Raw genomic sequence first — 26,168 nt, forward strand, 5'->3', positions numbered from 1 at the left:
CCTCATGTATAGCAGGCTGTGTAGCCACTCATAACTATAAGTGCAAACTAGTTAATGTTTGTATAATTACACACATGTGATTACTGAGTCTATGCACTGTAGTTAACTGTTCCAGAATGGAAAATGTAAATATCCTACTCTGGCTGAGCACAACAGTTGTACATAAGGCAAAATGGCAGCCCTTAACATTCTTAGGGTATATATGATCCTTAAAACAACAGTATCACACTTCCTAGGTACAGAGCCATGGACTTGGCTCACACCAGATGGACTATGAAAAGGTGAGGGGAGGTATTGTCAGCATCACCAACTGTTGCAGCACTACAAGGTGATTTGTACATATATCCACATGTACAATAGCTACTGTGATAATGGCTATATTGCTGACATTCTGAGTATGTGTGCACAACTGAGCATAAAACTCAATCACCCCATAATGCAGATAGTCCTGACAGCCATGTACTGGTATGTAGAGCCTGCCACAGTGAACGATACAGTATTACACTTTGAACACAGTAAGCTTACCTGGAGTCTCCTCTCTTATGGGTGCTGAGGCACCCACTTCCATGATGTATGGCATGATGGATGCCTGGGAGCTGTTGGCTGTTCCTAGGCTTGCCAGGAATTCCTCTGTGGCTGAGAGTGGTTGTTCAATTGCAGGCCCTTCACTGGTTGTGGCACGATCCCTGGCAACAGCAACTGCCCTTTGTTGTGTAGCATACACCATATCTGTGGCCCAGTGATGGACCTGCTCATAGGACCTGTCCAGTTGGCCAATCTGATTGACAGCCTGCACAAAGTCTGCCCACAATGCTTCCTGCATTTCCCTATTGTGCCTAACCCTGGACAGCAAGATCAGATGGTGGTGTCTCAGTCCATCCAGAATAATGCCATTATCCACAGTTGGGAAGGGTGCGTGTTTCCTGCTGTACATGGTTCCTGAAAGACAACAAGAGGGGAACACATTACAGGACCAGATACATGGATGTTCCCTATATACAGATCCAGCACACCCATAATAGCCTGCACTATCTACTGCTCTCTCACACAACATACCCCATGGTCTGGCACCACACTACATGTGTGGTTATCACCAAGATAGTAGCAATATTGGGGTATATCCCTGTGTGCCCTGACAGATTCTGCTGTATGTCCCAACGCCCATCACTGCAGTCTACTGTGTTGAGTTCCCTATGGGCAAACTTCCACTAATATATTATGCAGCCACTGTCAGACAAATAGCAGTGTATTGCAATATCTATAGGGGGACAGTCCAGATACAACAGTGTGTCACAATGACAGTCAGCAAAGCAAATCTGCTGTAGTATATGTTCCCTTTAGGCTTCACACCTCTCATCTATACAAATGTTTGCAGACTGTCAAGATGTTTGCCCATAGTCTTGGTCAATTTCACACAAACTTGTGGATTTCTGACAAATGGTTGGCCAATCATTGATGGCTAAATTCAGAAAATAAAGACAGACATTGGTGTTTCACATGTCGTACTCTTCAGAACACAATTATGCTACAGTAATATCAGTTTAGCCTATTCACATTCTTACTTTGTATGAGCAATACATAAACACTGTCACTGAGTTTGAGCCTTTCTACCCCATTAATTATGGCTTTGTCCTGAGTTCTTGTTGCAGAAGGTTGACAGATATGTTACGCATAGCTCTCAACCAAACATGGGCAAATGTCAACAGAAAGAGAGACTTAGCCAGAGCACATCAGGGACATTCAGGGACAGTTTTACAATGTTAGAAATAATTATGTGCGACATAGACAGAATGAGAGGAGGTGAATTACAATACATCATTGGACATTACAGGAGTGTACACCCTCCCTTATTGTCACTATTACTATGTGTAATCCACTAGCTGTCCTACAACAGTTGACCATTGTAGGTGGGATTGACATGGACAGAGCTGATATGTGATTGAAATCAGGGACAGTTGAGAGGCATGTGTGTAGGTGTAGGACAGCAAAGTATCAATGACATGTCATCACCATAGATCTAAGACTGCTGTAATCCCTATTCCCCATACCTCCATCTTCCCATCTGCATCCTGTTAAATGGAGAAATCTATTACATACCTGTTGGACTGCAGTACTCCTTTGATGAACTTTGCTTCCAGTAATCTTTCGATAATACACTCTCTCTGTGTGTTAAGTCTAATACAGACCTGCTCCCCATAACCCACTGCTTGCCTTTTTAAGATACTGCCCATTAACAGGTAATTGCCTCTGCACCAATCTGTGGCTTAGAATTGCTAATTAAAGCCAAAAACAGCTGTATTGCACAATCATTAGCCAATGACATGCCACCACAGTGCAATATGTAAGGCCTTCATATAGGCCTTGGCCCCTGTCTTAGCTTTTGAGATGGACACCACTGAGGTGTGGAGGCTACAGCATCACCAAGGGTAGGTACAAACAGCATCTACTGTAGAGCTTTATGAAGTATGCCCACAGTTTTGCCTCATATGTGTGGTCAGTGTCCTATATCATTGTGTTTGTCTGGCAGTGCATTGGCAATCTTTGTGGGCTGTGGTCAGTAAGGAAAGAGACCCATGTATGTTCACACTTCATACATGTCAGAATATGCATGCTACTGCAATAGCTATTATTCTATCAACTTACTATCTTTGAAGGGGCAAATTGTTAAACATGTCCCTATCTCTGTGCTTTGCCTCACCCCCTACCATTAAGTATGGCTGTGTCCAGATCCCTTGTTCTAGGGAGTTGGGAGGTATGGTAGGTCAGCTATCTTTACATACAGCTGTGTATGCTACAGGATGCAGCTGCTACTGCAGCCTACAACATATAGGAGGGAATGTGAACACTTTGGTGGAAAGCAAGCTGTACATGTAACTGTGTCAGCTGTGTCAGGCCTGCCATTATGGCAGATCCAGGGCAAGGGTATTCTATACAGTGCAATCGGGGCATGTGCTTAAGATATGTCTGTTATGCAACAGTGCAACTAACAGAGTAGTAGGTGACTTATAGTTAGGCTATATGGATATGTGCATTGTGTCTCTGCCTGCAGAACTTTTTCTTGCAAAACAGGGTAACAATTAATTAAGTAGCAGTAACCTGTGGGGCTAAGTTTGCATAACTCAGTCATAACTTGCTGTCTTCACAATAATGTAATTGAAGTGCAACACAACATTGAATTCGAACCCAGGACTGTGTGTGGCAAAATGTACTGTAGGTAAGGAATTTAACAGACAGAGCTACAGAGATACTGGAAAAGAATGTGTATTTGCAAGATATATATGCACATATACAGGCTGTGAGAAATATTTCTACATCCATGAGTATGTGAGTAGCTTTATATTGTTGTATTTCTGCACCAGGGTCCTAGTCATGCATGTACTTTGCCATTGCTGCCTTAGTAGGTGTCTTTCCAAAAGTTGCTAATAAAAGGGCAGATATATCTGCCATTACAGGCCTCACTTACATCCATTAGTATGTCTTCATTATTATTTATTATTGCACCAGAGTCCAGGGTACACTCCCAGTTTTCACATTAGGTTTTTATTTCAGTTACATGCATAATGACTGTAAACAGGAAGCAGTATGTTTTGCTGGAAACATCTGCTGAACCTAAAGTCTGTGTAGTATGGTGGGTTAATGCAGTGCACTGTAGCTGAGAGGGACCAGTGTTTGACACTTGACAGAGGTGTTTACTCTCTACATGTGAGTAACAATGTGTTAGACAAATATGGACAATAAAGCTCATTGAGGTGAAACGGCATGCAAACCTGAGCAAAAAAAATATAAAGAAAAGAAAAGTGGGGTAATAGGAAAGTGGCAAATAGGTAACAATGCATTACTCATATAGACATTAAAGCTCATTTAAGTGAAGTGGTGCACAAACCTGTGCTAAAAAATATAAAGAAAAAAAGGGGGTGATAAGAAAGTGGTGAAATGGGGATAAGCAGGGGCAAAACATTGTGAAAGGCAGGTAGGGATGTGCAGGATGGGTGTAGGAAAGAACCATAGCTATCCATTTCTTGTAGAGCAACAGCTGTGCATTTTGGCAGGTTTTGTAGATGAATTTGGACTCTCAAACCCCAGAGAGAGGGGTGAGGACAACATGAATGTATTGTCAAGCCAAGTGGACCAAATTATTTGTGTCCAGTGGATGTGTGCAAAATGGAGAGCTATGTATGAGCAATATTTTTTTTTGTGGGACAGGTGCCCTTTTTTTAAGGAGAGAGTGGAATGTTGGGGAAGGGACATAGGCATATGTTGGGTAGGAGAGGATGCAATAGCAGACAGACAAAACAGACAAGACAGCAGAGAGGAGCAGTGTGTGACACATGAGGGAGTAAACACCTTTGTTGGGGAGGGTGTTGTGGAATTGGAGTCATATGTGCCTCCAGATGGCAGCAGCATGACTGACATCCCCACCCAATAGCAGTCGACACTGCTCCTGCATTGCCTCAAAGGTGGCTGCGCTGGAGACTGGGTGCCAGGACAATCCTGCCCCACCAAGCTGGCCAGTGTGCCCTCACTCTGGTGCAGGTGATGTTCATAGGTCCAATGAATGATCTTGCACACCATGACTGGCAGTTCCTGTTGGTTGACTGCAGTCCCTCCACCACCACTCCCAGGGGGAGGCTTGGCTCCATCCCTTAAGGCTGTTCCACCTGATGCCACAGGTGATGCAGGGGCAGTGGAGGGGGCACCACTGGCCTGGGTCCCAGATGTGCTAGGACTCAAAGCCACGGCCAGTTGAAGCAAGGTAGGAGGATCACCGGGAGCCAGCCTACCCTGACGTGCTATGGTGATAAATGTATAGCAATAAGTATAGGTTCATTAAGAACAACACATAGGTAAGTAATAACAGCATGCCAGAACAGTGGAAATAATCCAATTACATATCAATGCATATTGTGAGAAACAACAATAAATGACAGAACAGTCAGTATGTTAACAGCTTACCAGTAACAGTTACAGCATAAGGCTAACAAAATAGGTAATTCAATAAGATATGTTAATATGCAACCATTATAATACATAAGAATAATAATACACATGCCCCAAAATACAGTTAATTTGACAACATTTGTGAATAGTAAACCATAGCCAATGGATAACAATAATAAATAAATGAAGATAAGGGGTGGGGGACAGAGAGAACAGTCCATTTGTACCATTATAGGCTATTTACTTGACAGCAGTACTGCTAACTACTCTATAGATCTGTCCCTTCTTTATGTGTACCAGTCCCGTAAAGCTGCTGTTGTACATACATACTGCTCAAGCTATTCACATGGGACAGTATGGGTCAAGCAGTAACAACTGTGGGTACACAACTACACAGAACACTGGCACATCAAGTGGACCTATATAACGACAAAGGTGCACAGTGGGCTGATGTAGTGATACTTTGCAATTTAGGTAATCATTCCGATGATAATCTTGTGACAGATGGATTATGCACTACTAATTATATTACATGACAGTGTGTCACTTGACGGACATGTATGTGTACAGTACAGAAACTAAACAATTATCATATCTTGCTTGGCAGGCATGGGGTTAGAACCCAACAGCAGTGACTACAGAGGACATCAGCATGGAATGTATGAATTGGCTGCAGCAACTTTGGACAGATATTCCAGGCATGCAGCCATACCAGGATTACACATTTAATTTATTTCATTTTATTTTATTATTATATTCATTCCCTTTATGTTATGCTGTATTTTCACATTTTTACTAATGATTTTAACAGTCTGTGACAACTAAACACACAATTATTTACTCATAATATGGACTACCTCACCCATTTACCTCTAGATCTTGTGGAGAGAGAATGTGTAAACACTACCTGACTAATACTGTAATATTTAGTGCTACATAACACTGGATTTGAACCCTGGTCTGTGTGTGGCAAAATGTGCTATAGGCAGAGCATTTAACAAACTGAGCTACTGAGTCACTGATGTTTGTCTGGTGCTCATCTGGAAACAATATATGACCTCATAGTAGTACTACAGTTATATACTAGACTGCAGTGACAGTAGAACACACATGCATAAAATACAAGCATGGCAGAGATAGTAGGTAATCTATACATTAGTACAGAGGATGCAGGTGTAGATAATATACTGATATTGGTTTGAATTATTTGTGAAGTCAACAAACAATAGCAGATCATGGAGTGGGCTACCTCACCCATATACCTTGCTTACCTGCTGTTTGTGGATGACACAGATTTATGTGAACAATATTGGCCTAGAAACCACCTTAAATGGTACTGTATTTATTAAGACAGTTTGCATCCACTATATTTGCATTATACAGCTATTACAGAGTTATACTTGACTGCAGCACCATATCTTACAGCCTGAATGCATACAGTTGTACTGCAGTGGTTTCATCAAGACAATCCTGATGTGCACAATTTACCTTGGTATGATTAGTATTGGTTTATGTGTTATTGCAGAACAGTTGGCATTATTCATTTCTTGAAAAACAGCTCCAATTCCACACTTATTGCACTACAGACTTTATTTATATACATTAATGCAGTTTCTGGTACTGTTTTCATTTTTTTATTAGAGAACAGTTGCCATTATTCAGGTCTTGCAATACAACTCTACTTCCACAGTTATTACACTGCAGACTTTATTGTATATACTTTAATGCAGGTGATGGTATTGTTTCATGTCTTTATTGCACTACAGTTGGCATTATTCCTTTATTGCATTACAGCTCTAAGTCCACATTTATTGCAATACAGACTTTACTCTACATACTTTATTGCAGTTAATGCTTTACTCTTTCTTGCTTATTTCACTACAGTTAACATAATACATCCATACTCACCAAGCTCACTGCACAACCTGGCCAAGTGCCCAGCATGCGCCTTGATGTTGTGAGCCCTCTTTTCTGCAGCTGTTGGGAGAGAAGCACACCATTATGCATACCAGTTTAGCAGACATTCAGATTAGATATTGGTGAAACAGAGGTAAAAGTGCTTACATACATGTGGGGCATCCCATGCATGAAATTCTTGGACCCAGGTGTCCAAGAGATCCCCCTTTTGTCTCTTCAAGTCCTCATAGTGGTGGTGACACTGCTCACCTGTGCAGGTGATACCAGTTGCACTGATGAGTTCCCTTGGCAGCTGGTCCCAGGCCTCTGCCTTGCACTCTGAACCCTGTTAACCTCCCTGTAGAAGCCGGTCTTCATGTTTTTTTAATAGGAGTCTGACCATGACCCTGGACCCCAGAATGCACCAACATAGCGCCCAAATGCGCAAATCCTCACCAACGCCTGCCATAGTATCCTTCAGAGACAGAACTTCAACAGATTATGCTATATTCCTGCCTATTGGGCTTAATATAGCCTGTTTTCCCGCCCTTACATGCCATTGGGCAACATTTAAAAATGTAGCCCATCACTTAGTAGTACAAAAACCAGCACAGCTGAGCTGAGCAGTGTGGAAACTTGAAGACCCTTATGCTCAGCAGTGCTTAGCAATGCACAAACCAGCTGAACAGAGGCAAGCGGTGCAGAAACATTTTCAGCCATTATTGTATTTATGCAGTGCTTAGCAGATCTTAACAGGTCTTAACAGAGCTTAGCAGAATGCAGCTGGCCAGAATTTAAAGCTAATTAATATAATTTATATTTCAATAATAAAAGCTTATTTTCCCTTCAACGTATTCAAACCCTGCACTTACTGTTCATGGGGCTGTACATCTACCCATTCAGCTACAAAAATATGTGGAGTTCTGCTGTACCTTTACATATACTTCTGAGCTACCTATAAGCACTGTTGAGCACTGCACTGCACAAACCCACTCAGCTATACTTAAACATGACATTTAAATAAATAATTAAATGCATGTGGTTTCTATTTTCAGATGTCTGGCAGGTGTCTCAGTGCTGCTTGGCATTGCTGTGCTCTGTGCTGTGCCATGCAAACATGTTTTTTTTTAAAAAGAAAAACTACACTTAAAAAACAATAAAATAACATTGACATAAATACACTTAAAAAACAATAAAATAACATTGACATAATACAATTGGACAGTGCAGGGAGTATCTTACTCATCTGCGGACATAGTTGGCACTACACTCCCTACACTGATTCAATAACTATATTCCATGGCTCTCCCCCAGCAATGTGCAATGATTAATATGCATGGCGCACTGCCGGGGGGAACTGTATACACGGACATGGTAACATTCTGTGTAGGCTCTACACTGTGCCAACACAGACTTTATTAAATCCTGGGGAATGTCTTTTTTTTTAAATTGTTGATAATGGGTGATCCCATGTGATGTGCACTTCATCATTCTCTGTATTGCTTTGTGGTTCATGTTTCTAATGCTTCTAAGCTGCTTTTTTATTGTAGAGATTGCACAATCCCCAATGCAACAATCTTGCTATATTATTGTGCCTTTCAATATAGAGGTCATCTGCCATGATTGCATAGCAGCCAGTAACAATGTGTGCAAACTGTTTCCAATTCTGGTTTCACAGAAACTGCATTTATCGGTTTCTCCCTCATGTTCAAAAGACTTTGTAAACCAATGTGCTCATAGTCCACCATCCTGTGCTACCATTATTAATCTTTCATCCTTTGGTTTCAACTCACCCATGTTTAACCATTCCTGTAAGAAATCCTGATTAACTTGAGGATGATCTAGGAGATCTATACACCCTTCTCCTTACATTTTTTTTCTTTTATTTTTTTGGTACATTCAGTTGCTGTTGGATCATTGTCTGCTTCTGGTTTGATTTCCATTCCTGCTTGCAACCTGAATGCTTCTGGTAAACTAAACAGAGAGATCATCTTAAACTTCCTTTCCTCATGTTGTAAAACTTTCACTTTGTTTGGATCTGATGAGACCAGCAGATATGTATGCAGTCCCATGACTGCAGATTTATACATATAATCAGTTTTGAGAAGACCCTTACCTCCTTCAAAGTGAAGAATATAAAACCTTGCTATAAACTGATATATATATATATATATATATATATATATATATATATATATATATATATATTTTTTTTTGATAATCATGAAGCATTTTTCTTGTTTTATTTTGTCCAACTGATCTAATACCTTTTAGGGCCATAAGTCACACCAAAACTGGAAGTTAAAGCAGGAGGAGAAAATTGGTTTACAGTTTAGACTTTATTTCTAGATGTCAAAGCTATTTCCAATATTACTATTAGTCTTCTATAGTATTCCTTAATGAGTTTTATTTGCATTTGGTCATGTTTTGTTGCTGATCCTTCATCATTTTCCAAACATTTATATGCGCCTTCCTGGTCAAGTTACTTTATATCACATTTCTGTTGTAGATTGGTATTTACTTGGTTCTGCAACTGTCCTGCTTTAAATGCTGATTTTGCACATTTATCAAGACCAAATTTCATTCTTATATCATTTGAGAAGATTTTAACCACTTGCATTTGTGCTTTCAAATCCTCGTCTTATGAACTGCGCAGTTTTAAATCATCCACAAAAAGTAGATGAAAAATTTTTAAGCAAGTTTATTTTTGGGAAACCCGTTTATAACCAAGACAATGGCTTAATGAATTAGGGGAAAGATAAAACACTGGTAAGAAAGAATAGCCCTGGAATATCACCCATTAAAATTTTATCCCTAGGTTAATAATTTGTTTTTTGCCATGGCTTAATTGCAATGTGGTTTGCTACTGTTTCAAGGTCACTGTAACATAATTGATCAATGTAGGATTATCTTACCCATCTGTAAACACTCCCTTATCCATGAATGTGGGATAATGTCAAATGCTTTTCTGTAATCTCTTAATGCCATATATTCACTTTTTTTATAATTCTCATTTATGGCTTTATTTAGAAGCAAAATATACTTTGTTCCATATGAATTTATTTTGCTACTCTTTTGTTCTACTGCCATGATTGAGATTTTCTAAATGGCTATAAACTCTTTCAGCACCAATATATATTCTGTTCCAGTATATAGTTTGTACAGCATCAGAAGGCAAGTTACTAGTGTTTAGTTTTTAGAATGGCTTGAAGTTTCACTGTCTGACTTTGAGCATGTCTGTTAAGTCAAAAGTGCTTTGGGTCAATTAGAAATTAAGGTTAGGCTTTTCAGTGGTCTCCTGCACTGCAAGCATAGTAACTACATATGAACCAAAGCAGTTATCATGTAAAAGAAGAAAACTGATTGTAGTAAACAGGAACATCATTATATGATCCATGTTCTTTGCTGAACGTTCAGAGCATATTTATTATTAAACAGTGAATAATTTGGATAGCATAAGGGCTATGAATTTAATGATTTAACTATGAATGCATTTTTATTTAGCCTTTTTTTGCAGGTACTCAGATGTGAAATGCACGCTGCTTGGACTGCAACAGTATGTCTAGCATTTAATGTAGATGAGTAAAGCTATGAGTTGTTAAAAAGCTGATTCCTGTGTTACAAGGTTTAATCCCTTCAGGTTTTTTGGTTTTTGTGTAACCAAGTTATTTCACCAGATAGTATTCCTAAGCTGCTTCTGAGAAGGGGCACTTGTGTCTAATGGCCTGTCCCAGGCTTTTATGTTACATATTTGTCTTTTAAATTCCTGTAGTTTTCACATAGCAGCTAATTAGTACCCCACTATATGCTATTTGAGTACGAATCCCAGAATGCCTCTTGTAGTTTAACTGGCTCTAGTTGCATTTGCAGAAAATAATTTCAAGGGAAGAGAAAATTACTTTTTCTCATGGTAAGTCTGTTTTCAATGAGCATTTTCTTTTGTTTAGTAATGTCTGTCAGTGTTTTGCTGTAAAATTTGAAATAAAATGTTTAAATAAAACCTAAATTTAAGTGATAATTGCAAAAGTAAAGAAAGAATAGCATACACACCAGCAGGTTTGAACAGTGTTTTATGGTAAATGAGGAGTGACAGACAAGTAATAAGATATTGAAATGGCTGACAGGGGCCTGGTTTATTACCCTGATATGGGCACCATTCGACTCTGGAGGTGTATTCTGTAATGATGCAGCATTATCAGCCATTCAAGTAGGTCAAACATCTGCTTAGTGATGTCAGAGAGGATAGCTATTCTTGATGACAGGAAAGATAGGGAGATCAAATAAGATGTAGATGTTCTGCAAACATGTAAGCCTACTCCCAAAGTAAAGTGTGTTGTGAGCAGTGATATTTCTGATTTTTGTATGATCTGTGAGTTGCCAAATAAAAACTGCTGCAGCATTTATATTACATTGTTTTGCTTTACTCATTGCACCAAAGAATGAATTAATTCATTAATACATACATACATGCAACTGTTTCAAGCACAGGCATTAAAAGCCCATCTAGCTTGCCAATATACCAAAACATTTGTTCCCAAAATAAGTGTCTAGGCTTTTCTTAAAACTTCTAAACTAGTGGTTGTTTTAATGTAGTTTTGCAGTCTGTTCTATGCATCAGGTACCCTATCAGAAAATCAATTAGTACAATTCTCATTCCTAAAGAATCTTCTACATAGGTTGTCTGATGATTCTCTAGTACTTTGTGATATCGCCAAGCATTCCCAGAGGTAGTTTCCTCTAAATGCCCTATATACTTGAAAAAGATCTCCTCTTAAATATCTATAAGAGACACTGTGCAAGTTCAGGTATTTTAGTCTTTCATAATAACTTAAATTTTCAAATCCATGGATGCCCTTGATATATTTCCACTGTGCTCTTTCCAGTTTACTCATGCTTGTTTTCTTATAGGGTTTCCGTATTGTTATTCCATAACCAAGTTTGTGTCTAATGTAACTAAAAAAATGATGTCATCATTTTTGATTTCCTAAACTTTATAAATCTTTTTATATGACCTATAGTTCTATAACTATCATTAACTAATTGGTTGATATGATTAGAAAAACTCATAGCTTAATCTACCCATTAACCCAGGTCCTTAAATAAGTCTACAGTTTCAGTCACAGTGTGCTGTATTAAATATTCACCTTTTAATTTATATCTCCCAAATCTTGTATGCTTAGTTTTTGATGCATTTATCAGCATATTATTCTCCTATGCCCAAATGGTCAATTTAGTCAACTTATTTTGCAGACATGCTTTATCTGTAACACATATAATCAGTTTACCCAATTTCAGGTCATCTGCATATAGACAGTAAAACACTTCAGATAAAAAAGTTAGTTCTGAAAGATAAAAGCTAAACAAGTAAGGGCCTAGGACAGAGCCCTGTGGGACACCCTGACTGTAACCAAGGATTTCACCTGTCCAGTTGCTGGTATGATACTTAATTAATAGGGTTGCATTGTGTAATATAGTCTATACATGTTGCATTTTTGTAGAACCTTCTTTACAGCCTCCAGAAACAGCAAAGAAGTTGACATTTGTCATGTTATGTGTTTGCATTATTTGGCATGATTATCAGAGCTATGTAATTTCAGCATCTGTTATGTAGTCATTTTTGCATATTACTGCGATACCATCTATGCTATCAGATTAAATTGTAAAGAACTTTTGCATGTAATTAAAAGCTACAGCCCTGTCTGGCAGATAATACAGAGGGCTACAGATCTGACTTGTTAACAAGCTGCTTCATGTGCTAAGATTCTAAGGTTTGAATCTTTTCATCTTCATTTACCTACAATGTGACATATAGCAAGTCATTTAATCAGACAGTGCTTTGGAGCAATTGGGAATTTGGGCTAGGCTCCTTAATGGGTTACAGCATTGCTAATGATTAACTTTTAACCCATTTTTGTTGTTTGTCAGTCATTCCCTATTGCATGTCTGATAGATCAGGAAGTTGTAGTCAATATCATCAGCACACCACTTGTTTTAATGCAAGATAGGCCATTTAATCTTTGACAGCAGCACACACTGCATTTGGAGATGAAGTACTGAAATGCAAAGTTGTTTACCATCAGCAACATCTGCATTAAAATCATTCTTACTGTGTAATTATTAAGATGACTTTTACTTCTGCAGAGACTGCTCATATTTTCATAATATATTTTATAAGGTGGTTAATATTTCTTATGCTCTAATCAGAAATACCTTCCATTCAAACTGTGCTGCACATTTCTTGGTCTAACAGTGTGATGCTAAAGATCTTTATACAAATTCATTTAGTTCATCCAAAGCTACTAATAAAGAATATGTAATTTATTTCTTCATGACAATAAGGGGAGTACACAGTCAGCAAAGTGGCTATAACTGCTGGGTGGGGAAGGGGAGCTATCTGTGGATGAAAATACATTATATATTTTTTTCAACTGGTCATTTCTAAATGGTTTCACAAGATTAGTGTGCATGCATATGTGAATTCACTTGGACGACTTTGGCTACTGTGCATTTCTGGTAAAACACATTTGAAATAAGTTTTTTGGTCATTATCATTGTTATTTTTTGACACAGACATGAGAGAAGGTTATAGTCAGGAAAGTAATAATAATTGTTTGGTTTGGGGATGTATATGGATAAAAATTACTGACAGTGCTGAGTTGATAAAGTTCAAAAGACATTAGTCCATTTTTTCAGGACTAGTATGTTTTTGTGGGCAGTAAACTGGAATATTTTACAGTTGACATTTTTATCACAATCAAACATGTGATGTGCACACAGTTGATAAAGTGGCAGTACCTAATGAGTCTGCTTATAGGTAGATTATAATGATAACAGTTTGAGTATCCTTTTATGGTTGAAAAGTTCTGAAATAGTGCTTTTGTCATTATCAAATTCATTTTGTTTCACTCCTTACTGGAAAAAAAGGTTCAAAACTACAAATTTAAAACATGCAAACATTGCTGTATCAAACAAGAAATGTAATTTGAATCAATCAGGAATGTTAATCCAAAAGAATGCATGTATTTAAGCAAGGTCTTAGAATGTGTGTGAGGGGACCATGGTTTGAGAAGAGCCCAGAGATCAAGTGTCATTAATGCTCCACTGCTTTATAGTGCCTCTTTAGGCACAGTCTAGCTGATGGATACCCCAACATAACTATAATGTCAAATGTAAAATAGGATCACATTTAGGTGGCTCTACTCACTGAAAAAAGTCAAACAGAAAATACCTGACCTTGAGGCTCTACTGCATTTTGAGCACATCCATGTCTTTTTATAACTACTGACATTTTGTTTAAATGCATAGAATGGACTCCCTCCATTCCCCACTTTTGGATCTATTATTCTTTCAAGCAAGATGACAACTGTGGTTGCATCTTTGTATTTGCTATGGGCTATATAACCTTTAGACAGATTCTCAATGGCACTAAGGCAGAAATCATTGTTCTCCAAATCACACCAAACAGGACAAACTGTCGGTTTATGGCCCACTAATGGATACTCTCTGTATCACCAGAAAAATAATGTAAGGTTCCTAAATGTGCTCAATAAACTCCTTATAAACTAGAATTCCATAATTTTAGGAGACATCAACTAACCATCTGTGAAGAAATTAGACGCTGTCATTTGGGCTGGCATGTCTGGCTGAAATTTTGTATATAATTTCAGATTAACCTGTGTGTTATATGCCAGTATGACTAGCTATAATATTGTAAACAAGTTCTTGCATGTTGATCTTGATTTACAGTCTGTTTGTATAGAATGTTTTAAACACTTGAACAGTGTCCTTTTACATTTCTAACTGTGCATGTTTGTAAAAAAAGATTCTAAAGGCAAACTGTCTCAGATTCAGCTGGTCTGCAGATGATGTCATCCGAATGTTGACAGTTGCTATGTGTTACTATCAGAAGCTGAAGGACAGGAAGGAACCTTTGTAAACAGCTATTGGTTGATGTTCAAAATGTGAAATGAAAATTAGAACTAGAACAATTGTGACAGCTAGGCTAGTCTATAAAAGAGCCTGCTGAAGACAGTTGAAATCAGTTGTCAGTTACAGTTGTCAGTTGCCAGTTGCAAATGTATTGTGTAGTGGATACCCAAAAAGGAATGACCAAGAACTGTAAGCCTGCCTTTGCTCTGTTGTAGTAATTTAGTTTAGATCAGGGACAGTGTTCTTTAGTCAGTTAAGAAAATTCTAACTAATCAGATAGATGGGTTGCAGTTTTTCTGAATGCTTGATTTCTAGCCTACAACATTGATTTCAATTTCCTGGTGATTGAGTTATGTTTGTTTATTGGAAATTACTGTTTGATTTTTTAATGATTTTGCTCATTGTTAGATGTTTTTATTAACTTACATTGTGGCTGGTCAATCAGTGTTTTCCTATAGTGATTTGAGAGTGCTTATACTTGCCTTGATAACTTCCTGCACCACTCCAAAGCCTGGCTGTTTAGGTCATTTGCTACTATTTGTTTTAATATCTAATTTTCCTAACTGGACACCCCTTTAAAAGGACATTTAGACTGTCTGATTGGTGACAGCATTACCATATTATTTTGGGAAAAGGACACAGCTGGAATCTGTGTCAGGCTTTCCCAGAAGTGTTTGGATGCGTGAAATTTAATTTAAGTGTGAGTGTATCAGAGGTCTTAAACTGGAAAATATTGCTCTGAATTATGTAATAAGGAGTTATATTTGGGGTGGAAAGAATTATACATTCCAGTCCCAAGTTATACAACATGTTCCTGTTATGCTCTTAGGGGAAAAATTGTGAAATATTACTCCTGTTTAAGTGAGACTCTCACATGAGAGTCAGTAGTGAGGATTGAAGCTCCTTAGTTACTGACCAAGGATAGTGAGAGATATCACTGCATTTGTTGGCAGCTCAGTGGGATATTAGCTGGACATCACACTAATTGGTGCCAGTGGTGTGGGATTTTTAATTGGACTTAAGTAGCCTGTGAGTAAGTGTCATTAAGATGTGCAGTTTTGACTGTCACATAGAAAACATACAGTATCTCAGATCACCAGAGTTTTATTTATTTTTAGTTAGTTAGTCAGGGACAGCAGTCAATGATATCAGCAGAAGATAATAGTAAGCTGACAAAGAACCAGCTGGCCAAGGAGTGTAAAGCCAGAGGACTGGTGCTTGCCAACCTGACTAAGGAAGCAATGATTTCAGCCTCAGTTGCAGCTTAAGCTCAGATCAGCATTTTGAAGGATATCCAGTTTGGTATCGGGGATGTGCAGCTTGCCGAGACAGGACAGTCCACCTTTTCTTTGGAGGATCTGAAAATCCATCTGGAGTTAGAGAGACTACACCTGGAGGCAAAATAACTGGAGGCCGAGGCGAGAATGTGATGCCTGAAGGCTGAGGAGGGGCAGCGTCAATATGAATTGGAGGCTGAAGAGTAGCAGAGTCAATATGAACTGGAAGTCAAATGACTGGAGACTGAAGACAGACTGCACCTGGAAGCCCAACAACTAGAGGTCAAACATTTAGAAGCTGAGGAAAATGAGAGACAGCGCCAGCATGAATTGGAGCTTCTTATCCTTCGAGAGGGTCATGGAGGTAATGGGGAAGATAATAACCAGACCACAGAAGGTGTAAAGGTCAGTAAACATTTTACTCAATACAAGGATGGGGATGACTTTGATAGTTTTATTTATATATTTGAGAGGGTATGTAGACAGTATGATGACAATGAGCTCTGTGTTTGGCTCCTGACTCCCTTACTCCATGGTAAAGCTGTTCAGGCCATATCACAACTGTCTGATGTAAATTGTTTGAATTATGAAAAAGTTAAGAACTGTATTCTCAATTGTTTTAAACTAACAACTGAAGCTTATTGAAAAAAGTTTTGTGAACACAGATGCAAGGCAGATAAAAGTGTATGTGATTATATTGTTGATTTAAGTACTTACTTTCACAGATGGGTGAGTGGTTGGCAGGTCACCATGTCTGAGGGACTGGTAGACCTTTTAATGAGGGAACAAGCCATCACTACTTTGCCTGATGACATGAGGATCTGGTAAGCAGACCGAGAATGTAACTCTGTGGATGAATTGGGGTGAAAAGGGGGTTTCTACTTAGAAAGCAGAGCACCAATGCATAAGAAAAGGATACCCAGTGCTGTACATGGACATAAGGGAACTCATGGGGGACAGTGTAAACCATTCCAACAAAGTACACCAGTAACAGGGGAAATTACTAGTTGAACTACATGGTTAGGGATTAGATGTTTCAAATGTAACCAGAGGTGCCACATAACAATAAAATGTCCATTGAGGCAAGGTGAGAAACAAAAGGTAAGGGAACCAGTAAGTGGTGATGATAAACTGCCAGTGGTAAGTTGTTTGTGAAAAACAGGGGTGCCAAACTATCACCAAACTCAATATCCTATCTTAGTAGATGGCAAACAGGTTACTGCTAAGAGTGACACAGCTTCTGATATAACCATTGTGAGGCCTGCAGTGGTTAGAGAAGAGCAGTACTTGCTTGGGCAGTCCACTCCAGTCAGAGCATTGGGAGGGACCCCATTCCAAATACCTTTGACTAGGGTTTATCTTCACTGGTAGGGTAGAACAGGAAGCAAGCAGGTAGGTGTGTTTGAGGATATTTCTGCAGATATCCTGATAGGGAAAGACTTTGATGATGTAGTAGCTTGTGTACATGCAGCAACACATAGTTGGGCTTGGAGACAGGCAGGTAAGTTTGGTAGCCTGGGGGAAGACCCAGACAGATCTCATATCTGAAGCTGGGACTGGTGTGTGGCTGTTTCAGAGAAGGAGCTATCATGTAGCAGTAAGTCTGAAAGTGAGCCACAGCTGCTGGTAGTTACTGATGTTCCCTCTGACACATTCGCTACAAGGATGGAGGTGAGTGATAGTACTCAGATAGACAGTGAGGTACAGCTGTCGGAGGTTGCTAGGCTTCCTGTGGATAAGGAGCTTGGGAGGGTCACAAATGTAGAGTTGAAACAGGCTTAACTTACAGTACCTACATTACAAAGCTTGATGGGAATGGCTAAGGAAGCACCTGAGGCTTGAGGAAGAGGTGAGTCTGTATATGGGAAAAAAGTTGTGTTGTATAAAGAGGGGACTCCTAAGGGATGGCTAGAAGGTGATGTAGTATGGAAGTTGGTTGGTAGAGCCTACAGTCTGCCATTTCTAGCTATAGTCCCTAATATTCCTTGTGCAGGTTATATATTGAGGTAGAGAAGGAAGGTTTGCTGTACAAAGACTGGACTCCTAAAGGAGGAATGGAAGGTGCAGTAGTATGTTAGTTGGTACAGCCTAGAGTCTACTGTCTGCCACTTTTAGTTATAGTCCCTAGTATTCCTTGTGCAGGTGATATTGAGGCAGAAAAGGAAGATTTGCTGTATAAAGAGTGGACTCATAAGGGAGGGCTGGAAGGTGAGATAGTATGGCAGTTGATAGTGCCCAGAGCCTACCGTCTGCCACTGCTAGCTATGGTACCTAATATTCCTTTTGAAGGTGATATTGATGTAGAAAAGGTGGCAAATGCATTGCTAGAAAATTTCAGCAGGGTATGTTTTCCAAGGAAGATACTGACTGACCAAGCTATCAACTTCATGTCAGGCCTGCTGACTTGTTTGTTGAGGGATTTTGGGGTGAAACGTGTAACAGTCACTCCATCCTATCCCCAGGCTAATGGTCTTGTGGAGAGGTTAAACTATAAATCAAAGACTACCCTAAGGGCATTTGCAGACCAGTTTAAAAGGGAAAAGTTAACCATTAAACCCAGTAAGTGTCAGGTGGGTGCAGCAGAGGTAACATACTTAGAACACAGAGTGGAGAGTGGTAAGATTACGTCAGAACCTGTCAAAGTGGAAGATATTCAAGCATGGCCAGTTCCTGTTGCTAAAAAGCAAGTGAGAGGATTTCTAGGCACAGTGGGGTACTGTTGAAAATTTGTGCCCAGTTATGGTGCAATAGCTGCACCACTTACTGACCCAGCAAGGAAAAAATAAACCAGATAAGGTATTGTGGAACACAGATGGTGAACAGACATTCCAAACACTTGAGGAGATTTTGGGAAAAACCTCTGTGTTAGCCAGCTCAGATTATAGTGAAGAATTTGTTGTGTAAGTGGATGCCTAGGATTGTGGGATTGTGGCTGTGCTCAGCCAAGTTTCCTCAAAGGAGAAGAACACTGCAGTGGGATTAATAATGCCAATGCAAATGGATTGTCCAAGAGAGGAGTGGGTTGATATACCCAGATAGAACCATTTTTCTCAAATGTTGTTTTTCAAGGGTCACTTGAAAACCATGCTTGAGTCATGAGGAGGGGAAGAAATGTGAAGAAATTAGACAGTGTCATTTGGGCTAGCATGTCTGGCTGAAGTTTTGTATATAATTTCAGATTAACCTGTGTATTATATGCCAGCATGATTTGCTATGATATTGCAAATAAGTTCTTACATGTAGATTTATAATCTGTTTGCAGAGAATGTTTTATTGACTTGAACAGTGTCCTTTTACATTTCTAACTGTGCACATTTGTCAAGAAAGATTCTAAAGGCAAACTATCTCAGATTCATCTGGTTTGCAGATGATGTGATTGGAATGTTGACAGTTGCTGTGTGTTACTCTCAGAAGCTAAAAGACAGGAGGGAACTTTAGTAAACAGCTGTCGGGTGATTTTCAAAATATGAAATGAAAATTAGAACTAGAAGAGTTTTGACAGTTAGGCTAGTCTATAAAAGAGCCTGCTGAAGACAGCTGAATTCAGTTGTCAGTTACAATTATCAGTTGCCATTTGCAAATGTATTGTGCAGTGGATACCCAAAAAGGACTCATCAAGAACTATAAGCATGCCTTTGCTCTGTTGTAGTAATATAGTTTAGATCAGAACAGTGTTCTTGAGTCTGGAAAATTATACTAATCAGTTAGTTCAGTTAGAGTTTTTTTCTGAATGTTTGATTTCTATCCTATAGTATTGATTTCATTTTCCTGGTGATTGAGTTTGATTTGTTTATTGGGAATTACTGTTTTATATATTTATTAATTTTGCTCATTATTAAATATTTGTTTTAACTTACATTGTGGCTGGTCAATCAGTGTTTTTCTTTAGATATTTGAGAGTGCTTATACTTGCCTTGATCACTTCCCTGGCCACTTCAAAAGCCTGGTTGCTTAGGTCATTTGCTTATTATTCATTTTAAAATCTCATTTTTGTAATTGAACACCCCTTTAAAAGGGCATTTAGACTCCCTGATTGGTGGCGGTGTTACCATATTTGTTTTGGGATAGGACACAGCTGGAAATCTGTGTCAGGCTTTCCCTAAATTGTTTGGATGTGTGAGATTTAATTAGGTATGAGTATATCAGCGGTCCTAAACTGGGACACATTGCACTGAATTGTGTAATAAGGAGTTGTAGTTGGATGTTCCTGTTGTGCTCTTAGGGGGAAAAGTGCAAAATATTACTCCTGTTTTGGTGAGAATCTCACATGGGAGTCAGTAGTGAGGATTGAACTCCTTAGTTACTGACCCAAGATAGTGAGGGATGTCACTTTATTTGGTGGCAGTTCAGTGGAAAATTAACTGGATGTCACACCATCGATAAACTGGAGCACCTATACCTGAAATATTGATAAACCTAAAAGTTCTTAGATATCACAAACAGGAGCTCCCTGGACCAGATTGTGAAAAAAACCTTCCAGAGGACATAATGTCATTGACCCCATCCTTACAAATATAGCTTATTCATGTGATATTTACTTTGTATTATCTTCCCCATTTAAGTTGGATCATAAGCTATTCACCTTCACCTTTAAATCCTCTAAGCCCTGAGATACTCATATCATAAAATTCAAAGATTTCAAACATAATAATCTTATCAAATTCTATATCACATTTTCAAAATTCCCTTATGCTAGCAAAACCTCAGACATTGCCACAGCAATTATTTTCACAAAGGAGCTCTATACCCACTTAGATAAACGTATAGAACTGGCAATACATGCTTCATCTAAATATAATGGGAAATATAAAAGCAAGCCAACATGGTGGTCAACCAACATATATACCAAAGCACTATACAAGCATGTATATAGATGCATGTAATCAGGCATACCCAACAGGACTAAGTCATCCTCTACAAGGAAGAGTAAACCTGTCTGGTGGACATCTGCAATAAATAAACTCTATAACAAAATGAAAATATTACTGTCCAAGGCCAAGAAGGAGCAGGTGCCCAATTAGAAGCAATGTCTCCATAGCCTGAACAAGCAAATAAGAGCACTAGTGAAATAATCCAAAGCAAACTTTCAGTCCAAATTGGCCACATCTACTAGAGACAATCATAAGGCCTTCTTCACATATGTCCAAAACATCAAAGGAAGCACCCAGATCTGTTCAGAACTGGTGGTCAAGGAAACCACATATACAAGTGCCGTAGATATAGCAAACTTGCTTGCTGACAGATTCAGTGAAAACTTTACACCTGTCCCACCCATCAGTAAATCAGGACATCCCCATTACCTGCCCCCTTCCCCTTATATCTGTGGAACAGGTCATCACTGCTCTCTCAAAGGCAAATAATACCACCTCCATGTGACCCAATAACGCCCCAGGCTGCATCCTATTTCAACCTAGGCAAGAACTTGCAGCACCACTAGGAACCCTATTCAGCCAAAGCCTGAGTACTGGCTTCATCCCAGCTGAGTGGATGACAGCCACTGCCATCTCTTTACGCAAAGGTGGAGTGTTCACCAGTCCAGGAACTTATAGACCCATCAGCCTAAATAGCCTGATCTGCAAGGGCATGGAACAGATTATCATCAACAAGGACATTGGCAACATCCAAACACTTGATCCCACACAGTTTGGCTTTGTCAAGGAAAGGTTATGTCTGCTAAATTTGGTCAAATTCTTTGAGACAATAACCAAAGCCATGGATGAGGGGATGTTGGTGCATGCCACCTACCTTGACCTGGCCAAAGCCTTTGACACTATTCCCCACTTAGGCATAATAGATAAACTCTCTCAACTAGGCATCAATCCATATGTTACCAGATGGGTAGCAAACTGGATCACACTGATAGAACCCACATAGTCAAAATAAAGGAAGCCACCTCAAGCTGTAGACCTGTAACAAGCGGCGTACCCCAGGGTTCAGTCTTGGGGGCTCTGCTATTTAGGATATACTTTTCTGAGGTGCAGACCAAAACCAGTGGGCTATGGCTGACCAAGTTTGCAGATGACTGCAAGCTGGGTGCTGTCATCAATTCCCCTAGTGATGTGGACATCCTCCAAGAGAGTCTCACTCAGACAAATGACTGGTGCCAGAAACATGGCCTCAAGCTGAATACCAAAAAATGCATTATCATCCCTTTTGGGGAGAGTGACGTCCCCACAAATTATTACATTAATAGCAATGTCCTAAGCACTCAATCAGTCGTGAAGGACTTGGACACCCAGGATGATACCATCCTGACTTTTGACCACCATGTTGCTTCCGTTATACAGAAAGCATTCTACATGGCCCAGCTCATAAGTAAGGGTATCTCATCCAGGGACAAGGAGGTCATAACATCCCTATATTCTTCCCTTATAAAGCCCATTATCGAGTACAATGCCTCTTTCGGCATGTGCCTCACAAAGCACATGAAGCAGCTGGAGAGACCACAGAGGGTCCTCACCAGGACAATCCAGAGCCTCAAACATCTACCATACACAGATAGGATAAAAGCCCTATTCCTCTACTCAGTTTCATACAGACTCCTCAGAGGTGACCTCTGTCTGGCATACAAGGCATTCACGGACCCCACCTTGATGGGACTGCTGCATATCCACAAGTCATGTTCCACTCAAGTAATCCAAACATGTGGGCACAACCTGGTCTGTGACATCAAAAAGACTTATAGGCAGGACAAATTTGTGTCCCAGAGACTCCTCAATCTATGGAATAGACTCCCTCTCCACATCAAGCAGAGTACCTCTTTACTACTTTTTAAGCACAACCTGGATAACTGGATGGGAAACAGAAAATATACACCTGGGATTCCACCCATGTCCCTGCTGGACAGGGGCATTGAGTGCTGATTTGTCTAAACATGGGCTAAACTCTTGAATAGGCTTATAAGGGCCTCAGGGCCAATAGCCTAGTAACCTCCTATGATCCTATGATCCTATGGCTATACACTAAAAAAAATCCTTAAAGCATTCAACAACTCAAATAATCTTCACATCATCACTATTATATTAGATTAAAGGTGATTTTTAAGACTAAGAATTCCTCCATGGGACCTGATAATACACATGGTTGTTTGATAAACAGTATTAAACATGCCTTGTCATAGTTACTCCATAAACTTTTTAACAATGATTTCCCTACCAGCTTTAACTCTGAGCTTTGGTATACAACAGTAGCAATATTATTCCACAAAGATGACCCTTGCCTCCAAAGATCATGAGAATTACAGGTTCTGAAAAGTCTTATTGACCTGATAAAGTATGACATTAAGAATCTCACAGGGCTAGAACCACAGCAATTTGGCTTTGTCAAGGTTAGATCCTGCCTGAAGAATCTGGTTAACTTTCTTGGAAGAGTAACACAAGCTGTGGACAGTAGTCATGCTATCCACACAGCATACTTTGACCTGGCCAAGAACTTTTACACCATACCCTATTCTAGAATTGTGAGTAAGTTTAATACATTACAAATAAAGCCCTGCGTGGTAAGATGGACAGCAAATTGGATAAAAGCTGTGAAACCACATGATGTGGGTAGCAGATGCCTCATCAAAGAGTATTAACTTGACAAATGGTGTCCCACATGGCTCTGTGGTATTATTTCTTATGTTTTACATTTACTATTCTGATCTCTAGACTGAAAAACAAGACCTCTAGCTAACCAAGTTTGTGTGAATTATTGTCAATTCCTCCTCCTCTGATACACAAGCCCTGCACCTAAAGCTTAAACTTGTAAATACCTGGTAGTCTAAAAATGGGCTTAAAATAAATGCCAACAAATGCAAAGTTATCACATTTGGTTAACTACTCCTCCCACCAGCATATGATATAGACAATACCCCAGTCCAAAATGGGAATGTTGTTAAGAGACCTTGGAACTTGAGTTGATAATTCCCTATCCTTTTACCATCATGTAACAAAAGCAGTCAGAAAGTTCTTATACCTGGCACAACTGATTGCCAAAGGAATATCACCCAGCTCTAAAGACATTGTTGTCTCTTTATATTTGATGCCGATTAATCCAATTACTGAAAACAATACCCCCTTTTTAGAACTATCTCATGAAACACATCAAACAACTAGAAAACCCACAGAAGTTCCAAAATAAAAAGATTAATGGCTTTAAAACACTGTTGTTGTTGTTTAAAACACTAAACTATCAGAAATTATTTGAAGCACTGTCCCTGTATTCAGCATTTTCTACACTCATGATGGGAGATCTCTGTCTTACCTTGTTGTGTATTGGGGACCCAGTGGTCCTAGATCTTTTGTATGACCACAAATTTAGCAGTCACACAAATACCAGTATAAAGCATCTAAGTCTTCACTGCAGATAAATAGAAACAATGTGGACAGACAGGATCATTTCACAGTAAATTCCACATCTCTGGAAAAGACCCCCATTGCAAAATAAATAATGTGATACATTATCTTCCTTCCAACAGGCACTGGCTGCTTCATATCCTGCTGTGCAAACAGTCCCAGTACATGCATAAATATTCACCAATACGTCACTGTCCTGACTGGCTTGGTTCTCCTGAAGATGGGATGTTTTGCCTGAGATACTGGCATGGAGTAAATGGTCGTAAGACTAATTTACTTTGTATTTCCTCTGATGCTGCAATCCTATGAAACAGTTTTCAAACTCCAACACACGCACACAAGTGTGTACACACATTAGTCATTTACTACTGTTTCACTAACTATTATTATATTTCAGGGAAACAATTTTTCAGAAAAAGAAAAGAATGATTAAGAATGTACTGGGACTGTTGGCACAGCAGGATATGAAGCAGTCAGGATAGCTAACCAAAAAAGAAAAGAGGAAGCGTGTCAAAACACTCACTGTTAGCTGAATGCCTCCAATGCAGATTTATACCAAGATACCCCCTACAGGTTATCAATAAGTAAAGTGGTGTTGCTATACTAAGGACTGGGCATCAGTTAGCCTCCCTCTCATGCATGTGCTGTAGGAAATTAAACAAGACTGAAGAGTATTAGGCAAATAATAATGCCCAGCACTGTGGGCATTATCAAAGAAATACCAGAACACCCAAGGGTGTTGTAAGGCCTAATGCGATAGTTGTAGGACCTCACCCCCTGCCTTATTATTCTTATTATTACCACCATAATGCCCACTCTTGAGGGGTTTATTGCACTTAAATAATTGACCAACTGTTAAATTGGTATGCATTTTTTTTTGGTTTGGTTTGTTTTTTTTTTTTCAGCATATACATTTGTTGGGAAAAATTATTCATCAAATTAATACTTCAAATGTGCTGTATCATATAGAATTGTTTTTAAAGGAAGTATTTTACATCCAAAATAAAAACTGTGTAACTATTAGTGTACACTAACACACAGATATGTACACACCACAAAATATGCCCAGCAATTACAGCTATTCTCTTGAATGAATATGCTTTAGATGTCTCATTGTTATGAAATGATTAAAAAAAATGAAAAAAATACAAAACAGGGAAAGTCATTGCAATTCCCATTCCTCTCAGCTGTCCTTAACTTTGCTCTCTCCCTTGAAATGCTTGATTTTTGGTAAATCATCGAAGATGTCTTTAAATTAATGAAGCAAGATGTTCCAATTTCATACTTATTGTTCAGAAAATGATTAGTGATGGAAAATGTCTTCCTGGATTTAGTTACTAAGTGAACTGGAGTTATATTTAGAAATGTACTCAGTTTTTAATCTTTTTCCATGCACATTATCTTTACCCAGAATTCTTGAGCAAAAAAGTAGAGAGGTGAGCACTCGGTGTCTTGCTCACTCCCTGTCTCTAGGTTATTTGCTTACTCACTCTGTTTCTCTCTTTCTCTCCCCATCTCTTACAAACACACACACACACACACACACACACACACACACACACACACACACACAAACACACACACACACACACACACACACAGTCCTTTTTTATTATTTTACACTCACTAACAGCAAAGTCATATTTAATAAGTATAGACTGTTTTTTTGAGTCTCTGTGTCATTGCAGTTTAATATGCTGCGATGAAGTGGGTAGTGTTGTTATTTATGTTTTTTTTTTTTTTTTTTTTTTTTTTTTTACTGGAGGATATCTGTATATTAATACACTGCTGA

The sequence above is a fragment of the Protopterus annectens genome, chromosome 6.part0 (genome assembly GCF_019279795.1).
Source record: "Protopterus annectens isolate FY-2018-M chromosome 6.part0, PAN1.0, whole genome shotgun sequence".
Taxonomy (NCBI): domain Eukaryota; kingdom Metazoa; phylum Chordata; order Ceratodontiformes; family Protopteridae; genus Protopterus; species Protopterus annectens.